We start from the raw sequence: 18,712 nt of genomic DNA on the forward strand, positions 1-18,712 counted from the left end.
CTCCTTCACCCACCCCTGGCAACCCCGATTAAACAGGGACCTTACACTAACGTCCTTGCTTCATCAGTTGCCTTCCACCTCCTTCAACAACCCCGCTTGGCCTTTTACATTTCCCCCCCAATCGCCCCACCCGACAGTCCAGGTTAGCCAAAAACCTTTCTTCCCCTCCACCTCTGACAATACAGACCAGCCAGTGATCTTAGCCACCTCCATCCCTGGCAGTTCCGTTTAGCTTTTGAAATATCCGCTTACCCAGTGACCTCTAGTAGCCTTGTTTCTCGAGGGTCTACCCATCCAATAATCCTGGTTAACCAATCAACTTCCTTATCACCCCCCCCCCCCCACCCTCCGCCTCTGATAATCTTTATTAGGGAGTGATGCGTCTTCATCTCCACCTCTGTCAGCCATCATTTTGCTCAGATTAGGGTCAATTATATGGCACACGTGCCATGGGAGTTTGTTTTGGAGAATCCCGTGCACGCAACTCCCAGCCTCCCCCACCGCTACAACTCTGCTCAGGGAGAACAGGGGTACGGAGGGGGGTAGACATACATCTTTCCCTCCCGCCCTCGTGTTTCATGTGTACTCCTCACACCGCCAGCTCTTGAAGCCAACGCTCGGGCACGGCAACCGAGCCGCATCGCTTTCTGATCCACGCCGACCCTTCTTTGTGGACCAGGTAATAATACATTGTGTAAGGTGGTCAAAATATTTAATAAACAGCCGTTTAATAACACGCAATATCACAGCGAAATGGCTTCTAAACCGATTTATCCGGGGCGTGCTGAAAACACTGGAGCAAAGACAACCTCTCTGATGTTTAAACTCTGCCCGACGCAAAGTATTGGAAATATAGAGATGTCATACGGTTAATACACACGTTCAAGCAACAGTTCCAACGTCATAGCAGTGCGATGTGAAAACCCCGTATACTGTGGACGGCTCGTGTTGGAAGGAAAGTGTCATTTATTCTGACAGGTAAGACGCGAGTGTGCAATTCCCATCGCCTATTCAGAGATGCACGTGTTTAGCCGTGCCTGCTGGTCCTATGCAAAGCGAAAACCTGGATCACGACTCGAAACTGCAAAACGCTGACGGGAGGTCCCTAAATGGACGTTATTGCGAATCAATAAAAGCAGCTTTGTCGGAAAAACACTTTCTCGGATACCAGAAGACCCGGTGTTCGATTAAAGCCTTTCCCCTCTTTTGCTACACGGAATAACATCCCCGCGATTAGATATGCATTGGCGGGCTATTAAGATTTCTGCCATTTTACACCTTTAGCAGAGTGCTCATAAATTATGAAAATAGTTTAACTCTTGCCCTGAATATCGATTCGTTCCCATTGACCTCTCATAATATAATTACACGGGGGTGTATTTATTTCAAGTGGCGGTATTCGGGGGGGGGGGGCGAGGATACTGACAATTTGCTGATTGTGGAGTTAAGTGGGACAACATAAGTCCATATGCAAATAGCTATATATAAATCAGATCATTAGGACGATGGAAGCAATCAATGTCTTAAGCGTCGGTCTGGGCAAGTTCTTAAGAAAGCCACACACTTGCCTGCCACAGAACAACCGCATGTCTGTAACTAAGTATGCACGAAAGTCGAACAATACCAACTTTTGCATGCAATGTGGTTGGCTTCATAAGTACCCGCATTACTAGTGAATCCCCCAAAATGTGCCGTTTTATATTTGCGCCAATTTCAATATGTGTTGTGTGTGATTGTAAACTAGCACCGGCCCTACAGTTAAAGAACATTTTACATGCTAGGACAAAGGCAGTATTGCATACCATTCGGAAACGTACAACGTTTTGACTGATTGCAAATAATCCACACGCTAAAACAAATAACATTCCAAAAGAGGAATAAAAACTGGATATTATCAAAGCGATATAAAAGTAGGCGGGTGTGAAAAGAATAAATAGTATGACTGGGAATTGATATCTACCCCTTTCAGTAGATAGTTGCGCAGCGTCCTTCCATTGAGACGATGTTTACCGAGGACTGACGAGACAGCGTGCAAAAGTAGTTTTTCGGTGGTTTAAAGCGCGCGTTGCGAGTGCTCCGACTGGGGGAATTTCTTTTCCAAAAGGAAAATAAAACTGCCCAAAGCAGTTTGGCGGGAGTTAGCGCACATACCCCTTGCACCCAAAACTTTCGCGAGCACGAGCTTTGCAACTTTTTGCGAGTGTTGCTGTGCACCAAGTATGAAACAGGGTTTGAGAAACACTTTTACCCTTTCACGAATAGTGTGGCATGTGGCCTTCGACGCCAATTGGGGCGAAATAAACAACCCATGCCAGACTAGAAAACACAGCAATGTGCTTTCGGAAATTCGGGCAGCAAGGACAATTGCCCCTGAGAAGTGTTGTCTTTTTCCAGGTAATTTGAGATTTTCTCCGTGTGCATCTGGAAGATATGAAATGTCTCATAATGGTTGGAGATTACTTGGGAAGAACGTTTCACTGGCAATTTCTGAGGCCGGACAGTGTGTTTCCAAACGTCCACAATGAAGCTGCAACAACGTGCAACATACAATGACGAGACACTTGGTGGTTTTATACAACATGATCACACTAATAAATGCATGCATTTCCGAGCACTGGATTTGTAATGACGGTCCGTGGGCATTGCTAGGGTGTCTTGCTTACTATGTCTCATTCCTGTCTATTGCAAGTGGCTCCGTTGACGTTAATCGATTCTCACAGTTGTATTGCTTTTAAAAAAAACTATAGGTGAATTAAAAGGTTCACAAATATTCACACAAACAATCGGGAGCCCGCTCCTAAACTGATTCAATTTCCACACTTGGCCTGTGTTTCCTTGAATTTACGTTTTTTACGCATGGTATAGTGTTCAATGAAGTAACTTTGCTGAAAATGGTGGAGGGGGGTCATGAGGCCCCTGCCAAATTAGTGTGACAAACTCATGTGTGGTATATCATTTTGGGAAAAGAAAGCAAGACATGAAACACGAGCTCATCTTTATCAACGTGTGTTGGCTTAAAAACGGATTAATGTTGTCATGTGGGATTTACAGAAACATGAACTGAACGAGCTGCCATACACACTTCAAAGTGTCGCAAATCGTGCCATATAAAAGTCGCTTGTAAATTCTGCAACACCCAAGACGTTCCTGAAATACCTCTTTATAGCGCTTAACGTAATTCTACGGACGTGCCGTCACTAGAGTTTCACACTCTAACATCCTATCATGTCATGTCTGACACGGACTCTTACGTCTCCTTCAACCCGGTGCAGCGAGGTTTCGGCGCTAATCGATCTCTTCGGCGCTCGATTCCATCTACCTTGAGTCGATCGCAGCCATTCCCACCACTCGGCTTTCATTGGGTTGGCGTGCTATTCCTAAACATCGAACTCAGTAGACATTGAAATGGACGTAGGACCTAGGGTTTCGGAGGTATGCAACTAGAGCGGCCATATTGGTATGGAGGTAGTTGCGACGTGTTCGAACCGCCGAATATAGACAAAAAAGAAAACTTCACACATTTATTAGTTAGAAATTATTAACAAAACACTTTTCAATAAAATGTCGCATAGAGTGTATTTTAGAAATAGAATATATGAAGAACTATTTTTTGAAACACAATCCGTTTATTGAACACTGTTTATGTTTAAAAACAGTGCAGACGTAGTTTCACCTCTCGCTGTTTGTGCTCTGAAGTAAGAAGGTGTGCATTTGTACGGCTGCTTCTCTTTATAACGTGTCGTCCTCTCTCTATGTTGATGGCGGCGGGAAACACAGCAGCTGCGAACTTCACTACCCGGCTAAGCAGGAGCCAAAGATCCTTGTGACCCCCGGGTACACTGCCGTTGAGAAGGGTAATAATATAAGGTGCTCGCTGCGCCTCTTTCCAGTGTATTGATGGGTGGTGGGGGAGGTAGAGGGCTTTGTATTTGTAAAGTTCACGGGCTGCCAAAGCATGCAACACACTCTGTGCACTCTCCATCCACAAAAACGGCGAACCTTTACACAGCGTGTACACTGAATTGGGTTGATGCAGTACAGAATCGATGCGCTGCTTCCAGTCTATTGAGAAAAGCGCGTATACCATGCACATGTCACTCTAGCTCAGCCCCTGCACTGAGTCTATGTCCAGAGTTGATATACTTCACAGAATGTATGCACAGAGCTGACACGCCGCACATATCTAATAGAGCGGGCACACTGCAAGTCCATACTTAGACTTGAGGCACTGCGTTAAATTCGCAGCTGATGCATTGCAACCGAGGAAATAGACAAAGTTACTTTTCAAAAGACCGCGCTAGTTTTGAATTGTTTTCCCTTCTAACATCATCCTTCGACAGCACTCCCCCAGCTTGTTTTGTGCTGTGGAAAACACAGGCCCAACTGTGCTGAGATACTTCACATGGACTGTATAGTGTTGAGACCCTGCATTTGGTATACCCAGAGATGAGACCCTGCATAGGCTAACTTCCATAAGCTAAGGAACTGCGCAGGATCCATGCAACGAGCTCAGATACTTTTCTGCCGTAACAGGTGTGTAAAGACTGCATATGATTTCTGTCAACAGCACATCCTCCATACCCAGAACCAATAGACTGTGCAGTCGCCCCTCCGGCTGATAAGTGCTCAGGGCCCATTTATAGAGCTGATCTACAGTGCAGAGTCCAAACCCAGCGATGACATGTCTGTGCTTAGTCCATGTCTGAAGCATCCCAATAGCTGATCTTATACAATGTGTTACATGCCCAACCTGTTCCCCGATGACACCTTAGGCGCTCGCTCGCACACAAATAATACACAGAAGACCCGAAGTAAAAAATATATATATATATTTGTCATAAGTAGAGATAAATGGGCTGTAATGCAAACACACCAGTGCATGGGAGGGCTGCTCTGCCCCTCCCAGACTTGGCTCATCCTTATATACCAATGGAGTGGCTAAACCTATTCTCCACCCATGAAACATTAAGTATAAGCAGGTAGTATTACGGGCAGCCTGAGGCATCACAGCATTACACAACTCGGCTATGTGACCTCGCTTGGCATGGGTGGTCAGCTGTTAGGCCAGTCTCATTGCATCAGTTGTGCCTCAAAGAAATGAAAAGAAAATGCAATATCAGAGGTGGTAGCACGCCTGTTTTTTCCCCTCTTCCCATTTTATCTATGAACTATTACAATCCCTGTCAGCAGCCTTGCACTACTTCTACATGAAGCACACTGCAATACAACTATTGTGATGTATACATACTCCAATAAGGAAGCAAAAAAAATAAAAAAAACATTAGCAAAACAAGACAACTAATGTATGTCCTAGCTCCTCGGCAGCCATTAATTCACTGTACTACATAAACACCTCCCACAATGATCATCAGCCATTATCTAGGTTGCATCATCTAAAACAACAAAAACAGTCATAACTACATGTCCCTCCCTTTCTAGCTCTGAGCATCCCTGCCACTCTAAAATCCAGCACCACCATATTCATGTGTCTGTCATGTTTGTGTGCACTATCCAAGTAAATTTTTCTCTTAATTCCCAGTATAAAGTCAGCCTCTAGTACCTCCCAGTTCCTAGGTACAGCCATAGTCAGTGTCAATAACAACTTGTCAGTGCTTGTCATATTTCTCCCACGTAGCATCTTCTATGGTGAATACCTGGTCGCTGACCGCTTTCTCAGTAGGCCATAGAGAACAAACGACAGCCAGTTGTCCCACTTTGTGCTTTTCACATTCTTCTGTTTGAACTGCTCCTTCTTTGGCTCCTCTTTCTGTTTTTTCTAACAAGGCACACAAATGTCCATGTTCTACTGCCAGCCCTCTTCGGCCGTGGGCCACCAAGCCATCTCTGTAAGGCACCGATACCCATTCTCTTGCTCTTTCCTCTGCATTGATATATTGCATCATTTGTTCAACCTCTCATGCCGGTCCGCAAGGAGCAGCTCACATTTCCTTTGACGCTCCTTGCTCTTCTGTTGGATAATCTTCATTACGTCAAGCTGTGGGCCCTCCGCCCCATGCCACTCTTTATTTTCTATGGATGCCATTGGCTGTGGCTGTAGGTATTTGTGAGGTGCCATGGGCCACTCTCGGTCTGATGGAGTTATCTACTTCTCAGAGCCAACACCAACGAGTGAAATTAACCATACTGTGCTCTTTTCACCCCAAATGTTATTGAGTCATGCTGCCACTGAGCACCTTCTTAGATATGTGCCTGGCAATGTCCTTCTCTGCTGCACATGCCCTGAAATGTCCTGTTGTGTTTTGACACACCTATTTGCCAAATCTGTCACTGCACCACCATTTCCCAGAATGTCCTCCCAGCCCTCTGTTGCACACAGTTGCATCCACCCCCCGGTACCCAGCCAGTTCGTGTCTCCTCCCTCTTCCTTGGAAATACGCAGATCCCACCACCCCCCCACAGCGTTCTGCATCATCCACCCCAATCCACACAGGCGCTGGTGCTAGCACCTCACAATCCTGCCCCTCTTTGTGTTCTCCCTCCGTCCACTCCTTGCACTCCATCACTAGCACTGCTTTTCTCACTGTCAGCCATGCGTCATCAGCTGAATTCAGAATGTACGCCCACCCCTGGACGGACCTTAACTTTTCCTCTACATCCACCTTTCCTTCCACCTGCCTCATTATGTCGTCTGGCAACAGCCGCCATATTGTGTCCCTCATGAAAGTTTGTGTAAGCATGTCTGCAAAATCCCAGGGTCTCTGATCCTATCTTCAGCTTAGTTCAGCACTATTTTCCCAGTCCCTTCTCTGCAGTACATTTTTTAACTACTGTTCCTGGGCATCCCCTACTTCCCTATTGTTTTGTACCGACTGAGGGACCGCATCCCAATTGTCCACCATGCTCCTCAACCTCTCCAGCACTTCCCTCAATCGCAATTTATATGACCGGTCTGCCCCCTCCTCCTGCCTGGTCAGTGGATCAGCGTCTGCCATATTGTAACCGTAATCTGTAGCTGGTATCGGCCCTACCGCACGTTACCGTAGGCTTCCGACCTCACACTCCTACCCTGTGCCCTCTCAAGCCTCGACCCTACACCGTCTTCCACTACCAGCGCTCTGACTGTATCACTGGTGCCTAAGAATGCTCTGACCCGATTCCAGTCCTGTAGTTTTGTTGCCCTTCCAACCCCCTGTACTGTACACCTGCACTGCATCACTCTGAGGCACTGTCTCTGTATTATTCCTAGAGTCCCTGAAGACTCCAGAGTTCCCTAGTCAAGCGTGCAACAGGTACAGCGAAAAACACTTTTTTCACTTACCCGTTGTATTGTTTTATACCCCAGTCATGCATGCCAGGAAGGGAAGATCCTGAGTATTGACACACATATGTCACAGGCGCGACCTGGGCTGCTCACTGCTCTGCCCCACCGAGGCCTGGCTCATTCTTATATACAAATGGAGTGGCTTAATCCATTCTCCACCCATGGAACAGTACGGATAAGCAAGTATAATAACACAAAGGTCAATTTCGGAGAACAGGGGGCAGGAAGCCCGCAGTTGCGAAAATACACAGTCATATCTGCGAGGCACCCTTTGGCCTTGGATTAGATTCAGCAATGTCGTCAACTATGTACTTCTCAGGAGGGGCTCATGAACTAGCCACAGGCAGCCGGAAGCATCGCAGCATTCCAAAGCTCTGCTCTGCGATCTCGCTTGGCATGCATGGTCAGCTGTTAGGACAGTCTGTAGGCCAGTCTCATTGCATCAGATGTGCCTCAAACAACAAAAAGCAAATGCAGTATCAGAGTTGGTAACACAAGGTCCATATTCAAAGCTAATACTTTGCACAGGGTCCATACACTGAGCTCAAAGTGCCCATGCTGAAACACCAGTACAGCAACAGAGTCCCTATCTAGAGCTGAGATGTTGTCCATATTCAGATACTGTGTATTGTCTACTCTGAGAGCCTAAGCACTGTACATGGTCAAAACCCCAAATTGATAGCGTCTGACATAGCTCTCCAGCATTGTGTCTGAAAACGTTTGTCAAACGAACGCTTGCTTACAAGCTTCATTTCTTTCCTGCCAGCACTGCGAGTCACTGGGGACTCTTGCTGGACATACGCTCGCACTCGCCTTCAGGAGGAGGCGGAGCCCGCTAGCGCCCACGTGACACATCACGTGTCAGGATCTTCATTTTACTCGCCTGCAGGCGCTCGAGCGGCGTCTGACATAGCTCTCCAGCATTGTGTCTGAAAACGTTTGTCAAACGAACGCTTGCTTACAAGCTTCATTTCTTTCCTGCCAGCACTGCGAGTCACTGGGGACTCTTGCTGGACATACGCTCGCACTCGCCTTCAGGAGGAGGCGGAGCCCGCTAGCGCCCACGTGACACATCACGTGTCAGGATCTTCATTTTACTCGCCTGCAGGCGCTCGAGCGGCGTCTGACATAGCTCTCCAGCATTGTGTCTGAAAACGTTTGTCAAACGAACGCTTGCTTACAAGCTTCATTTCTTTCCTGCCAGCACTGCGAGTCACTGGGGACTCTTGCTGGACATACGCTCGCACTCGCCTTCAGGAGGAGGCGGAGCCCGCTAGCGCCCACGTGACACATCACGTGTCAGGATCTTCATTTTACTCGCCTGCAGGCACCCTCGCGGCGTTAAGCCCGGTGGAGTCAAGCCCGCTGGCTGTTGCGCGGCTGTTGAGCGAATGGTGGCGAGGCAGTTCTTGTTAATGGTTAGTAAATAGCAATAGTATATATCTGTAAAGCACACTAGGACCTGTCTTACACATAGTACTACAGACGAGGCTCTAAAGTGTAACCTGTCTTGTGTTTACACTCTGTTGACATTGTTCGAGCGGTGTGCACCGTTTTACCCCTGTTGGTATCTAGTGGGACTCCTGTTTATCCAAGTGTACCTTTTACTATTTGCTCTTATTTTTTTTTTTTTTTTTTTTTTTTTTTTTTTTTTTTTCTTTTTTTTCTCTCTTTTTTTCTCTTTATTTATTAACATGACTTCACACACAACATATAAGCTCACAACAAACATGCCAACTATCACCCCCTTGGTAATGATGCCCCCGCCCCAATCTTCATCGCCCAATTCAGCGAATTCTGTAGCGGCATTACATTCCTTCTTCACAGCTAAGAAAGTCACCCCTGCTAAACTGTTCAAAGAAACTCGTTTTCCACTTGACAATATAAATGGCAAAATAAACACCACTCGATTAGAGTGTCCTGCCAACACTCTTTCAAGTATGATTTCTACACCTTCCCCTATAACAGTTGGTAAAATTGGTACCCCACAGCATACTCCTCTGAGATGCACTTCCTCTCGCCCAATTTCTGATCGCACAATGCTTGAATCTACCAAATCTTGCCATATGATGCATAATGCGAACATGCCCAGATCGCCACCTGTTTTCTCGCTTTCACTATCTGACGCTCAAATAATTTCCATTCACGGAAGCACCTCAGATTCAAACCTTGATAATAGTGAGTCTGAAAGCATCAGTGGTGTCCCTGATGACATTAGTGCTCTATCTGCTGACATTGCACTACCTTATCTCAAATCATTTGCTCTACCAACTCCGCGCACTCATAACCCTCATCTAGTTGATAATGCTGCCCAAACCCTTTCCATGATTCAACCCACTTTAACTGCCATTAACACAGCTGTGTTCAGTCTGTGTAAACTTTATGAAGCACTAGATAACAAAGTATCTCGACAAACCGCACAGTTTGAAGACTTGATGCAGTGGCTCTCAATGCAACAACTCACAAAACTAGAGTCCAATAAAGACAAAATAGAGCTGTCAGTGGTCACACTGCCCAACAATCTGGAGACAGATTTATCTCCTCACTCACTGACACCCTGTCCATTGCCATTAATTTCAGGCATCATTGGTCGGGACTCAGTGCCTGAAATGCAAGACGATAGCAAGGAGCTGATTCAACAAACAAATGGTGGGCTACCTATAGTCCCAACGCTTTCAAGTTGTGATCCTGTGAGAGACACACAGAGGGTGAATGATGTACAACCATTACCAGTGGAGAATGATGCACAATCATCACCAGTGGAGAAGTCAAAAAAAACAAAGAAAAATATTAAAAAATATAGCATTCATCCAATAAAAAAAACGAAAAACATGATTGGATCCAAACAGCAAAAAAACACATTGTCTACCTTCTTTAAAGCGCTTAGTAACAAGCAAACACCTTCCGTAACTTGTGAACTGGGTGAAGTAAGAACTGCCGTCTCCGTGGACTCTGGAGAGGTAGAGGTAGCAGAGACTCCTCAAGCTCCCTCCCCAACCGAGTCAATCATGAACATCCCGTCTGTGTCCTTGTCTCCTTTATCACAATTGGTACAAGCTTTGGGTGTGCTACAAAAAATTCCCATAACCTCATTGATCCCAGACAAAAACACTTCTGTCCAATTCCCTAGTACTTCTCATACAGTGCTCTCACAGGCACCACCTAAACCATCAATCAAAAGTGGAGCTGGCTTTACCCCTGCATTTCCTTGTCCTCAGCAAACTCTTATTCCTGTACACAATTCGGCTACTTCTGCAAACCAGTCCAAAATGGTTACTTTTGCACCCTTGCCAAGTGATAAACATAAACAAAATGAAATCAACATGCAGTCCTTGACAGACGAACTAAAAAAGAAAGTTGATGAATACCTTGCTGCAAAGGTGGTTTCTGTTTTTGCACAAACCCAAGGTGATCCTACAAGAACAGTTGAACATTTAAATCATGCTAATCAAGCACCTGTAAATGCAGCACTTGATGTGGCAAGTCTTCCTGGACAAAGTAAGCCCCCCAACAAAAAAGGGTCCCCGCGCAATAACACCAAGCGCTGGTCCTCTGGGCCACCGAACCCAGGTCATACTCAATGCCATACCTTAATTCTTAAATGTCGAGAAAACAACAATCAAAAATATGATCTAAATCGGCAAAGTGTACTGAATATCTTTGGTGACACAAAAGAATTATGTAACATCTCTTCGCATGATATTGATAGGGTTGAATTTATTTCTGAAGTATCCCTATCAATAGTTAGACTCTGGATCCCATCTGGTGCAGTGCATCAATTAATATGGCAAAATAAAATGGTTCTATTTAACATGGGCTTTTTGCTGGCAGAAGAACCAGAGTCTGCTTACGTGCCTCCAAATAGTCCAGTTAGGGCCCCCAAAATATACCAGGGTTCCCGTAGCGAATCAAGAGCATCATGGTCCACTGAAAATTCTCGATATTGACCACCAAAAGAAGAAACCCAAACTGCTCTTCTTGTGGCCAGTTGGAATACAAGAGGGCATAAACATCTCCATTCCTCTTTTGGAGAAATGCCATTATTATATCATTTCATCGCTCTACAAGAGGTATGGCTCACCACATTTCCGTTATGGGACAGCTATGAAATGGCCTTAATTCCCGCAGTATTGACTGCAGGTAGACCATCATCGGGTCTACTAGTGGCTGTCAATATCAAATTTGGTTTCTCGATTACAGCATGGGCCTCTGTTGGTGCACATATCCAGCTTGTGAGAATTTGTAATAAAGACACAACTTTTGCCCTATTAAACATCTATCGCAATCCTCTCAGTATGCCGGATGATATATTTTTCGAAGGCTTAAATGATATGCTCAATTTAATTTGTCTCGACAAAACAATCACATATACCATCATACTTGGTGATTTGAACCTTAATTGTTTGAAGGTGGGTGCACAATCACAAAGTGCACGCAAATGGGAGCAGATCATGACTGAGCGGAATTATCACATGGTGAATGGTACAGTCCAAAATGATGTCCCTCCTCACTACACCTGGCACAGAGGACTCTCAAATAGTATCATAGACTATATCTACGTTGACATCAAGCTTTTCCAACAAGTAGTTTGTTTTGACATCAAAGAGCACCCAAAAAGTGATCATTGCCTTTTGTCTTTACAGTGCATGTTGCAATCCACAATGTCAATTAGACACATACATTATTATGGCACTGTGGGAGTGAATAACTCCCGCACACGCCTCAAGTGGACTGCAAGCTCCCTGAATCAGTTTGAACATCTTGTACTGAACAGGGCCCAATACTGTAGCAGTAATGAATATATCGACCTATTACGTTTATTTGAGAAGACCATAAATATACCCCAGTCAAATAGGATTAAACACCCTCACACATTTGACCCAGTAGTCTGTACAAGAAGGAGAGAATATAGGAGGCTTAAAAGACAAATTTTAATGTCAACTGAAGTTGATAAATGGCAGACATTGAAATCTGCAAAAAGCCATTATAAAAATTGGATCTGTGGCCGCAAGTCCCTGCTATATCAACGAGATAGCGAAGCCATGGCTAGTGCCATGAGCGATAAAAATTCAGCTGGCATGTGGTCGCTTTTGAACAATCAGACTTGCCATCAGCAGGCAGATGCTCAATTGAATGGGGTTGCTGAACACATGTGGATTAAGCATTTCGCTACATTATATGATGACCCCTGTTACAACCATGTCAACTACTTGCCGGCGCCAACATCCAGCTGGACTTTAAACGTCTCAGTTGAGGCTATTCGTGAAATAATCAAAAAATTGAGCTCATCTCGAGCTGAAGGTCCAGATGGTTTGTCAAACCACATGTTCAAAAGCCACCCGGACATATGGTCCAAGATCTTGTCCAGGATTTTCTGCGATATCATTCGCAATCGCATGATCCCAATATCCTGGAAATCATCCATCATAATTCCGATCTTTAAAAAAGGCGACCGGTCAACACCTTCCAACTATCGACCGATTGCATTACTAGATGCCCCAGGAAAAATCTTTACCAAACTGGTCCTAGCCGAATTTAACACCTGGACTGGCTTTAATAACCTTAGGGACTCTAATCAAACTGGTTTTATGGTAGGAATGGGGACCAACATCAACCTCATGACCTTGAATGCAATCAAAGCCCAGTGCCAAGAAACAAAACAACAGGTGTTTCTGGCCTTCATTGACCTGAATGCAGCTTTTGATTCGGTGAGTCGTCCTCTACTACTAAACAAGCTCGTTAGAGATGACTGCCCAGCAACCTTATACGACATCATACATTTACTGCACCATGATACGTCGATACGAGTACGTATTACACTTGATGGTCTACTAACAGACAGCATACCGACCTTTCGTGGTTTAAAGCAGGGTTGTTCGTTAGCCTCAGCAGTATTTAATTATTTCATCCATGATGTCAAATTTGCATTTGCTACTGTCATATCGGATTCCCCCAGGCTGTGCAATCGAGAAGTTCAATCACTTATGTACGCAGATGATCTAGTACTCATATCCAGAACCCAGGTGGGGCTACAACGACTTCTTAACACGTTCCACCAATATGCCCTAGCTAATGAATTATCTGTCAACACGTCCAAAACTCATATCATTCAATATTCTCCCAAACGTACAGGCCCAGCTTCATATGTGTGGTCCATAGGTAATACCTCACTTAGTGTAGTCCCCAGCTATTGCTATTTAGGCATGATTTTTGAAGGGCTGTTAAAAGCAAATGGGCAGATAGAGAGGATTGAGACCAAGTTACTTGCATCCATCTCCCAAGCTCGTGTTATCATGTATAGATATGGTAAATTCTCTATTCTTCCGGCTTGGCACTATTGGACTAAGAAAGTTGTCCCCACATTACTATATGGCCTAGAAACTCTTCCAGTAGATTCTACTTTTAAATTTGATCTATGGGAAGCTAAATACTGGCGTGCAATTCTGCATCTCCCTCAATGTGTCCCCATATCATGGATGAGATACGAGCTTGGTCTAACCTCTCTTGAAGCCCATTACAACTGGCGAATATGCTCACTTTTTGGGAAATGCCTGGTGTCGTCCAATGAAAACGTATTACTAAACACGCTTTCTCGCCTTGTATTTGCGGTAAAAAAATCTAGATATATTGCAGAGTGGCTAACACGAGTATATCAAATAATGATAAAGGCAGACGTTCCACTTGATTTGTTGCTGTTGAACCCTGTTAAAGCTAAATTCAAAATCCACCAAACAGACTGGATCAATACATGTGACTTAACTACTATGTATCGTTCCAGTGATCCTGCCCGCTTTCCTCCAAAAAAACTTAAAACTCTTCCAGCGTACTTAGTACGCTCTCCTGCTCTAAAATATAGAGCAGGAATTATGCGTCTTCGCTTTAATCTATGGGCCACTATGGAAGTTAAAGCTAAACGTAGATTAATTAGTAAAGAACAAAATATCTGTAGATTTTGTCAAGCCTCTTCGCAAGGTGAAACTCTGGCTCACTTATTTACAGAATGCGTACCTCTGAGTGCTAACAGACAAATTGCTTTTGCCAGACATTGTCAATATTTGGGTAATGTTTCACAGGATGAATGCTGGCCGGTCCTGTTGAGCACAAACAACATTGCAATCCAAATAGCAGCTGTTAATTTTCTCATCAGTCTTAAACTAGACAATTAATTTAATTGAGACTTTAATTAAATGTTGCAAATTATAGCTTTCTCAGAACCTTTTAAGTGGTGAATAATGCATACAAAATGTTGCCTTTTAAGATTTTTTTTTTTTTTTTTTGAGCACTGACCAAATGGTGTTTTTTCTATATAATGATCGGTGGAATTTATGTTAAATGTTGTATTTTTGTACTTCTTTCTTTTTTGTTTGAAAGGTTGATTAAATTCAACCAAATCAATAAATAAAAAAAAAAAAAAAAAAAAATTGATAGCATCCAGTACATACGCAGAGTTGATGACACTGCAGATGGTGTTTTCTAGGTGCTAGCATTCTGCACAACGTCTACACTTGGAGCTGAAAGACCTTGCAAAGCCCATGCACAGATTTGATACCCGGAGCTCAAACACTGCATTGACACATTACACATAGCTCAGCAATACCGCATGGTATGGAATGGTCCAGAACCTATTAAGCGCAAAACATATCACCTCAACCCGGAAACATCAAGGCACTGAAACAAGGTGGCCCAATAGACCCAGCAACAAGAGCCAAAAACAGAAAGGACCCTCTTCTCCCCTGGCTGCCCAAGCCCATCATCATTCCAACTTGCGGAGGGAATAATAAAGTCTTTAGTTTATGGTGAAAGTCTAGATGCATTTAAATCCCCTGCATATTAGTTGGTAGAGAATTCCACAGCCTTGCTGCCTGAACAGAGAAAGAGTGACCTCCCCATTTCGCCCATCTAAAGGAGGGAACTAAGAGTAGATTGGAGGAAGCGAGCGTAGACATCTACCCGGGGCATAACGGAGGAGTTTGGAGGTGATAAAGTTAGCCAATCGACCATACAGCGCATGATGCACAATATCTTCAACTTTATTTGTTTTTCCAGTGCAGAGAGCGCAATATTGGAGAAATGTGCTCTCATCAACCAGCTGTCACCAGCACTCTGGCAGCTGCATTTTGTATTCTTTGAAGTCGACTGATAGCTACCTTTGACAGGCCAAGGTATAAAGTGTTACAGTAGTCAAGCCGATTAGAAATAACGGCATTGACTATTCGAATGTTGTGTGAAAATCCCCAAAACTTCAAAAGATGTTTTAGAGACCTCAGTTTAAAGAAACAAGCCCTCGAAATTTGAGATATCTGGCTCTGCAATGATGATGAGTCACGCCAGAAACCCAAGTTCCTAGCTTTTTGCAAAGGACAGTTTCCTAAAGAAGGGGGCCAGAATTGGGACTCCCGTTCAGGTATGTCGGCTAGCCCACACATACCAGCACGTGGGCTGACTCAGCGGCTCAGTCTTCTGGACATTAAACTTGAGCCTGTTTTGACGCATCCACAAGCTTACCTGCTCCAGACACGATTCCCACCTATTGCCAACTTGCGACTCACCGAGCTGAAAGATTAGCAGAGTATCATCATCTTATGAACTCCAGCCAACCTCATTAAATGAGCCAATGGTCTTGTGTATAAATTGAAAAGTAGCTTAAGGAAGAGCCCTGTGGAACTCCACGAGATTCTTTTTTTATTTTCTTCAAAAGGAGGACAGACCGCTATGATGTAAGCCCCTTTAGGGCACTATCTCTCACCCACAGACCACTTAATTTGGACAGAAAAATATTGTGATGTACTGTGTCAAATGCCCTAGATAAATCCAATAGAATGTGCACCCTGGCACCATCCCAATCAACTTCCCATCTTAGGTCGTTTACTGATGCCAGGTGTACGGATGGCATGGTATCAACAGTAGAGACAGACACAATAGATGCAAGTTTCAAAAACTTTATTCAGTATTTGGTAAGGTTGGGAGAATTCCTGTCTGGCCCAAACTCTAGAATGGGAGTAGTCTTGATAATTAAACAAATAATAAACAAGTCCAAGTCTAGTCAAAATAAAAAGGCCTATACTAAAAAAACAAAGCTTGCCCTCCTTCTCAAATGACAAATGTAAAAAAGGGAATATTAAAAGGAAAAATAGTGTCTTAAAATAAATGTCAGATAACAACTCCCTTCACCACCTTCAGAAGCACAGGGTCTCGAGAGTTTCCTAAAAGGATAGGTGGATGGCGCAGTTCTATCAGTCCAGCACATTTTGGTTTACTGGTACAATTCCATAGTTCAGGCTTGGGCTTCAAGCTTTTGATAGTTCAGAAAGTTCTTTAGGCTTTGTCCACCTTGCCACAAATGCACAGTTCAACTCATGACTTTTACTTTACTACAGTTCAGCACAGGCTTCCCTCTGCCGAGTTCGAGCCTGTCTTTCTCTTGATGGGGTTCGTTTTATCCATCTGTTAACGGTTGAAGACTTTCGAAACTGCTAGGATTTTACTCAGACCTCAGACAATCTTCATCAATTTACAACACCAATGCTTCTTGGTACTTGTAGTTTCTTGGAATTGTTTCTTTACTTTGCCCTCTTGTCATGCTTAAAGTGAATCCTTTGCCCTCTTGGCATATTTAAAGTTCATATACTTTGATTTTCATTCAATCAACTCTCATTCGGGATGGCAGTTACTTTCTTGCCTTCGTTTCCTATTTTATCACAACTTCAAACATTTCACAGAGACTTTCGAATGTGTGATTCCGCCTTGCAGGACCACTCTGTTACTTTGTATATGTTCATCACAATTCAGCAATTGTCCTTTCCATTATGCTTGTTACTGGCACAACCGCAACCCGCAACTCTTGTTACTTGACACTTTTGCTATTAACACAAAATGGGCCTTTGTTACATTCGATAACTCACTGGTCGCGTTAATTGGCTTTCCTTCTTCATGTAGCAGTCAAGGCTGTTACCAATACCTCCTCTGCTCCTCCCCATCTCTCTTGTTCACCTGGGAGGGTAACGCGCTGCCTTGAAGTACTTTGGAGGTATTTCCTCCCTTCTCACTCGGTTTCAGTCTTGGAAATCTTACGGCTCTGCGGAAGTGTGGAATTCTCACCAGGCTCTCTCTCGTTCTCCGCAACTGCCGATCAGCCCCTTGCCCTTAAAACCTCAGCCCCTTGCCCTTCCAACTTCGATAGCCTGGTACGCACCAGCCCCGGAAGAGCCGTTCCTTCTCGTACCCAGCCTCGCTCACAGTGTGCATGCGCACGCCGCCTTTTATCCTGACGGGCAGTGTTAACATACGGCAGGTGTGTGTAGTTAGGATTATGGGCCTGACTCTGCCTGGTCTCATTAAAGGGACAGCCATTGCAACTCACTAAAGGTAATCGTCCTGCCTCATTCCTCATCTTCGTCGGCTCAGTAGTGTTGTGAAGTGGGGAGACATTTTGGGAGCTGTAGTTTCCCATAAAATAGGCAGAGATAGGGGTTAGATGGGTTGTGGAAAAAGGGGGATATCATGTCTCTACATCAGGTGCCCCTCCCCCACCCACCGAGGACCCGCTACACAGGTGACCCTCCCACGCTTGTCCACCCCCAGGGTCGGGATCCAGAAGCAACAGCGTTTCCCTGGCCACTTGAGTACAGGATGCCTGTGGACTAGGTTGTAAAATAATCTGTTTTTTCACATAGGACAACCAGTTCTGTGCTATAGGCAGTCTGAAAGCTGGCTGAGCCATTTCCAGCCATCCCTGTGCCCCTGCGTGCGCTTGAAATTGTTCTGTAGCCAAAATCCATTATTTCGCTAACGTAGGGCAGAAGTAAGATGAGTCTGTAATTTGTGCATCAGAAATGATCTAACAAGGATTTCTTTCAACAGGGGAGAGCGAGCTCTCCGGTTTCTCATTCACTGGTAGATTCTGCTTTAGGCTTAGCAGCGGAGTATCAGCGTTATTGAAGGAATCCCTTGTCCACAACATTTCAGTTGTGGTCTTGCCACCTCTCGGTTCTCCCTCTGTATGAGGATGCCTTACGTCCACATTTGTTTTTCTTGTCTCTCTGCTGTCCGGATGCCGGGTGTCCATTTCTGCAGTTTGCACTCTCTCGACCAGCGGACGCCGCGTGTCCACTCTCCTTCATATATGCCAGCACGCAATTTTATATCTCACACGCTTCCCCTCTCTCTGTCTCCTTCCCTTTTCTTTATGACGTAGCCGTGGGACTTCCCTGGAGAAATCCCATGTTCCTTCTTCTCTATTTGTTCTGCATTCTCTATACCTCCACAGATCTTCTTTGTCTCAGTAAAAGGATGATTTTTCTTTAAAAGGAGTAGTCAGAGTTTCTGGACACCAATAATACATTTTAGTGGTTTCTTCATACCTGGATGTGCTTGAAGAGGTACTGTTCGATGGCTTCTTAGGAAGTTCCGCACAGGAGCCCTTGTCCCCAA

At 44.6% G+C, this 18,712-nt stretch overlaps 1 protein-coding gene across 1 annotated transcript in view; it reads left to right on the forward strand.

The window, feature by feature from the left end:
• Positions 1-3,758: 3,758 nt before the first annotated feature.
• Positions 3,759-18,712, forward strand: part of RSRC1 (arginine and serine rich coiled-coil 1) — a 1,885,372-nt gene continuing 1,870,418 nt past the window's right edge. Inside the window, exon 1 of the mRNA XM_069618446.1 lies at positions 3,759-3,854. The gene's annotated coding sequence lies outside the window, so the exon portion shown is untranslated. The remainder of the gene's footprint in view (positions 3,855-18,712) is intronic.

This window comes from Ambystoma mexicanum, chromosome 10 (genome assembly GCF_040938575.1).
Source record: "Ambystoma mexicanum isolate Mex_15411 chromosome 10, UKY_AmexF1_1, whole genome shotgun sequence".
In the NCBI taxonomy this organism is placed as follows: Eukaryota; Metazoa; Chordata; class Amphibia; order Caudata; family Ambystomatidae; genus Ambystoma; species Ambystoma mexicanum.